Genomic DNA, 6,000 nt, shown 5'->3' with positions numbered 1-6,000 from the left:
AGCACGGGCTGGGCATTGCCACAATTTCAATGACAGCCACGAACAGCAGTCAGCATTTCATTTCCTTCCAAGCGTGCTGAAGCATGACTGTGTGTTTTCCCGTGCAGTCTGGCTTTGGCCGGTACATTGCCAACCTGTGGCAGTGCTGGCTTCAGTAGTGCAGAGAAGGGGGGGGGAGGAGGTTGGGTGGTTGCGAAGACGGAGGCGGAGCTAAGAGAGGGAGCCTCTTTCTGAATGGCCGGATTTAAAGGGGCTGGCTTGGAGGGGGTGGATTAGTGCTGGTGGGGGAGGGGCTGAGGATTGGCTCAGCTTTTCAGCAGCAGATCAGAACACAGCGGAGTGAGAGCTAGAGAAACACACCGAGACTGAGGGAGGGAGAGAGGGAGAGAGAGAGAGAAGGGAAGAGAAGGGACATTTGGAGAATTTTGGAGCATTTCTCACTTTGCAGCTGTATATGAGCGAGTGCATTCCGATATGTGTGTGTGTGAGTGATTGTGTAGGGTGTGTGTGTGTGTGTGTGTGGATGGATTCAGTCCATGACAGTGGGACTCTGTCAGTGGGGTTCTTCAATCGGACAAACTCTGCTTTGCGTAAATAGAGGTTATTCCTTCTTCACCCTGGTGGACTGAAAGAGTGAGGGTATGTTTGGTTTGCTTTTGTGCAAAGACTGAGTGTGTGTGTGTGTGTGAGTGTGTGTGTGATTCCTGGTTCCCAGAAAGATTTCAAATCTCTCTTGCTGGCTTTCCATGGTCAAGCTCCAGTGTTTCAGACGCAAACACCTGATATAGGACACCTGGATGAACATGCGTTGATCCCTGCACTGACTCCTCCACGTGGATGTACTTGGGCTTTTTGGGGGATTGTAGGAGTTCGATGTTTGGCCTTTTGGATTTCTCGTGCTCCTGCTTGTCTTTCCTGCTTTAACTCTGAAGTTAACTTCTAAGGAGCGGTGAGGTAAGAGCCATCAGCATGAACTCCCACCCTCTATCATATTTCCCCATGTTTGTTTCTAATATTTGCTTATCTGGTTTGTTATTTAGATATTATTCAATGGAAATAAGTGGTGCTTAAATGTGAATAAAGTACTTCACATTATTCTATACAAGGATAGAAATAAAAACTGAGAGACAACACTGTGTGGATGGGGTATATCTGATCTGTATGGAAACTGTGCACACATTTTGCATCATCAGTGTGCTTTTTGGGGGCTAATATGAACATGTGCTAGAGCAAGACAGTGTTAATTAAGTGGTAATACTGTGGCTTATCCTTTTCGATACCGAGCACTTGTTCTTATGTCAGAATTTCATGATGAATGGACCAGCAGTTTTTTCCATCTCATGGAAAGTTGACATTTTGGAGATATGAGATTTTTGTATATATATATATATATATATATATATATATATATATATATATATATATATATATACATTTAGATGCTTTGTAGATAAACATTAATGTACATATATATATATATATATATATATATATATATACATAGTCTATACGTATTACACGTAATATACACAATGCTGTTGGTACAAGACCTTGAATTGTCAAAATAATAACTTTACAGAAGAAGGGAAATCCTTCTCATCTGTCAAAGAAAGTTAGTATAATAAAATATCATTTAAAAACTGAAGACGGATCATTTCGATTGGTCAATTTGTGAAAAAGTACGGACGCAATATGAACCCATTATGTCGAATAAATGTAAGACAGCAAACACAGAGGTAAAAGGTTTGGTCTGGAGACCAGTAATGCAGTCTGTAGCTACTTTAGGACAGAATCGTTGACTTGTTTCTCGCCTTCCTCTAAAGCTGCTGACGTTCATCTGAGCTCCTCCAGATAGTCTGCTCACTGTTTGTATGGCTATTTCTATTGGTCCAATCATGAAGGATGTTGGACGCAATGGAAACATGTTTTAATTATGTAGAACAAATAAAAGAGAGCAACAACAGGTACTAGGTTTGGTCTGGAGAACAACAGTGCGCTGTGTAGATACATATGGGACATATTATGTAATATTATATATGATTAAAATGCTGTTTTTCATATTTAAGGGGGTAACCGCAACCCAAACTCCACCTCGCTGAGTTGTAAACACGGTTCTCACCTTTCCTCTAGAGCTGCTGACAGTTATCCGAGCTTCTCCACATAGTGAGTTCACAGTTTGAGCATCTGTAAGCCACCTGTATTAAACTGTCTTAAATGGGTCCAGCTTAGAGTTCAGAACTTGCTGAATGTTACCTTGTGAATGTGAGTGTGTGTATACATATGTGTGTGTGTGTGTGTGTGTGTATGAGTATGCATATGAGTTAATGGCTATGTAATGGCCTGGTCTATACAGCAGGAAGGGTACTGCTAATTAAACCACACTCTTCTCCACTGGAGCGCAAAACGCAGAGGTCTGAGTGTGTGTGATCCTACAGCAGCTGTTACGCTCCCAGCACCTCCGAGAACTAAACTCTCTCTCTTTTTGTCTCCGCGTTTAACACCATCCTGCACGCCCTGCCGTCTGTGGAGCGTTGTTCAGCACCCTTATATAGAGAGCATATATGTGTGTGGTGGACCTGCTGCGTGTATCCGCTTAGGGAGGAGTGTCTGTGTGTGTGTGTGTGAAGTGTGCATCCGCTGAGGGAGGAGTGTGTAAGGTGTGGGTGTGTATCTCTTTTCACTGCTGATGACAAAAGAGCTTGTGGAGCATTGAGCCTCGAAAGCTACATCAGTTTTTTTCCTCTCAGCCTTTTCCCCTCTTTCACCTTCTCACCTCCCCCTCTGTCTCTGTATCTCTCTCTCTCTCGCTCTCACTCTCTCTTATTATGTCTCTCTATATATACTCCAACCCTCACACCCCCCATCCCTCTGGCCAGTTGACCTAAAAGGGGCACTGCATATACTGCATATATATATATATATATATATATATATATATATATATATATATATATAAAAATATATATCCAACACCAGTGACGTCCAATTCAATTATTTTTCTATCTTTTCAAATGAATTAATCATTAATAAAAATGCTAATTTCTTGTAAGAAAAAAAGTTTGGACACCCTTACATTTGTCACTTCTTAAAATGCCTAGAATCAGGTGCAGCACATCAGCTGCAGATGATTAGAACATGGTTAGAGAGGATTCTTGAGGAGCCAGTCTTATTTAAACCTCAGACATTTAGTGTGGTTGTGTGAGTGGGATCACCATGTCCAGATCCAAAGCTCCAGAGCTCTCTGGCCTTCAGAAAGAGGGTTGTAGATGTATATGGGTCTGGGAAGGGATTAAAAAGATCTCAGAACAATTAGAAACCAGCCGTTCCATTGTCCACTAAATCATTTACGGGTGGAGAACAGTTAAAACAACTGCCAACATGGCCAGGACAAGCCGTCCTAGCGAGTTCAGCTCAAAGGCAGACCACAAGATGTGTAAAGAGTTTTCCAATAATCCTAAAATGACATCACAGGCACCTACAGTTAGCTCTCTTGTCTCAGTTGAGGTTAGACTATAGCAACTACCTTCAGAAAGAGACTGCGTGAGTGTGATTTTCATGGGAGGTGTGCGGTCTCTGGCAAACTCTGGCGGGGGTTTCCACACCTCCTTGCACATCTTCCATGAAGTAATGCTCACAGCTTCACTGGCAAGCAACTAAACAAATAAACCAACCAACGAACATATAATGAACAAATGAATGAGAGCTGTGACTGATTGGTTGACTTGTCATTCTTGATGAGTGTAAATACTACAGCATCTCCACAGTCACAGGTACGTATTTTACTCTCAGTAGTATTCAGATCAGGACAGTAGCACTGTTTGATATCGTGCAGCTAGTGGTCACCTACTGCACACACACACACACGCACACACACACACACTGCTTTGCTTTGGGTCACCAGACGCTGTCTTACCTTTCCTCTGACGCACAGAGAATGACAGATGGCTCTCCCTGGAGAGAAAGAGAGAGAGAGACTCTATCATTTAATCAAGCACAGTCTATTCTGATTTAAAAACAGAGCTGCATGACCCCAGAACACACACATGCACCTCAGTGCCGTGCTTCTATGTTCTGACCATGTGGTGGTTAGGGACCGTAGATATGCATTTGCGTCTCATGCTGTGATTAGATGCCACAGTAGAGTCCATGTTGAGTTCAGCTCTGACATGTTTGGCATCAGTCTGAGATTATGCTGAAGCATCTCATCTGACCTTAAAAACCTTCTCCCAGCCCCATCAGTCAGTGTGATGCTAGTCAATGTGGGTGTCTGTCAGCTGGCAGTTGTGTTCTCCAGCAAGTGTGTTAAACTCCAGTGACCTGTGTTCAAGCGGCAGCTTGAAAAGGTGTGGAGGAGTGGCTCAGCGGTCTAATGCATTGCCACTGTGGCAACCGGGAGGGTTGTGAGTTTGAATTCTAAACCATACTACTTTGCCATCAGTGCCCGGAGTCTGAGATGGCACTTTTATCCGTGCTGTCTCTGGGTGAGTAGATGATGCTCTCTTAAAGTGATGGTGGCTGGCACAGGAGTCTGTTAGCTAGTGCTGGATGCTGGTGCTGGTGTTAGCGCCGAGTGTGTTGGCTGCCTGGCTTCGCATGTAGTGGAAAAATCATGTGTTAAGTACTTGCCCTTGTAGTGTTGGGAGCATTGCTAGTGCTAGGGTGAGCTATAAACGGGTGGGTTATTGGCACATTGAAATTGGGAGATATATATATTTGTGTATTTACCCTCCCCCACTGGAAGCAGAGTCGGGGGGGTTGGGGGGGGGCTATATTTCCTTTAAACTGAACTGTAGTTCACAAACTATGACACATGAGCACAAACATGCACAACCCACAAACACACGTACCTACGCACCAGCAGTCTGTGACGTGTGTATATAATTTGTAATCAGCTCCTCTATCGAAAGCCCATGTAGTGACGAGGATGAATTCACACTGGTGAATAAGCCTCACTCTCCTCCTGGCAGGTCCACGGCCATCGCTGTGTCCTTCTGTCCTAATGGAAAAGCTCCCCACAGGGCCTGTAGCTTCAACATGAGGGCAGTCTTTGTTTAGAGAGGGAATTATGCAACTCAGGGCTTCATTGAGTGGTGCTTTTGGCCTGTGGGTGCAGAGGTCAGCAAGGAGCTTTAAGCTCCTATCAGTCTGTTAAAAAGCCATTTTCAGCAGCATGTATGTGTGTGTGGCTGTGTTTATGAGGGAAATCTGCCTTACAGCTGCATAGTGACGAGAGTGAAGCTCAGCGTGCGCACAGCGTTACACAACATCACACTCAGATCTGAATCAATACATGCTGAACTTGGACTTGCTTTACCACCCACGCACACTCCATACACACACATACACACACACACACACACACACACACCGGAAAAGCATCACATGCTTGTGCCGTAATTATGAGAGGATGGGGTCAGTGTTTGCTGTACACTTCAAATACTGTTTCACCATATATATATATATATATATATATATATATATATATATATATATGTGTGTGTGTGTGTGTGTGTGTGTGTGTGTGTGTGTGTGAGTGTAAAATGCACACAGGACATACTGTACAGTGCAGAACACTTTAAGAGGGCCACTGAGGTCAATGGATTATGCAGAGTGATAAAAACAGGTTTTCTTAGTGGAGATATGGAAAGTACCTCCATATTAAACCTTATTTTATTAAACAAAATCAAGCAATAAATCAGCCAATCACAAAATTAATCGAGTAGTTACCACAGTATTATTTAAAATAACTTAAATAAGAAATTAAACATGGATTGATTATTGTTTATAAAAAAAATAAATACATAAAAAAAAAATAAAAACATGCAAATAATATACATAATTAAGTACATAAAAGTATGTAATTAATAACCACAAAAAAGGAACATATAAGAAAACAAACAATAGACTAAACAATTATATAAGAACATTTCAACAATAAATAAAGAAAATGAATTTGAAAGAATTGTTTAACTAGCTAAGTTAACAAATAAATAAATTAAA

The 6,000-nt window shown here is 42.1% G+C and overlaps 1 protein-coding gene across 1 annotated transcript in view; it reads left to right on the top strand.

The window, feature by feature from the left end:
- The first annotated feature begins 350 nt into the window (after positions 1-350).
- large2 (LARGE xylosyl- and glucuronyltransferase 2) overlaps positions 351-6,000 on the top strand; it is an 89,185-nt gene continuing 83,535 nt past the window's right edge. Inside the window, exon 1 of the mRNA XM_072695572.1 lies at positions 351-954. The gene's annotated coding sequence lies outside the window, so the exon portion shown is untranslated. The remainder of the gene's footprint in view (positions 955-6,000) is intronic.

The sequence above is a fragment of the Salminus brasiliensis genome, chromosome 13 (assembly GCF_030463535.1).
Source record: "Salminus brasiliensis chromosome 13, fSalBra1.hap2, whole genome shotgun sequence".
Lineage (NCBI taxonomy): Eukaryota > Metazoa > Chordata > Actinopteri > Characiformes > Bryconidae > Salminus > Salminus brasiliensis.
This window is presented reverse-complemented; position numbering and strand designations above follow the sequence as displayed.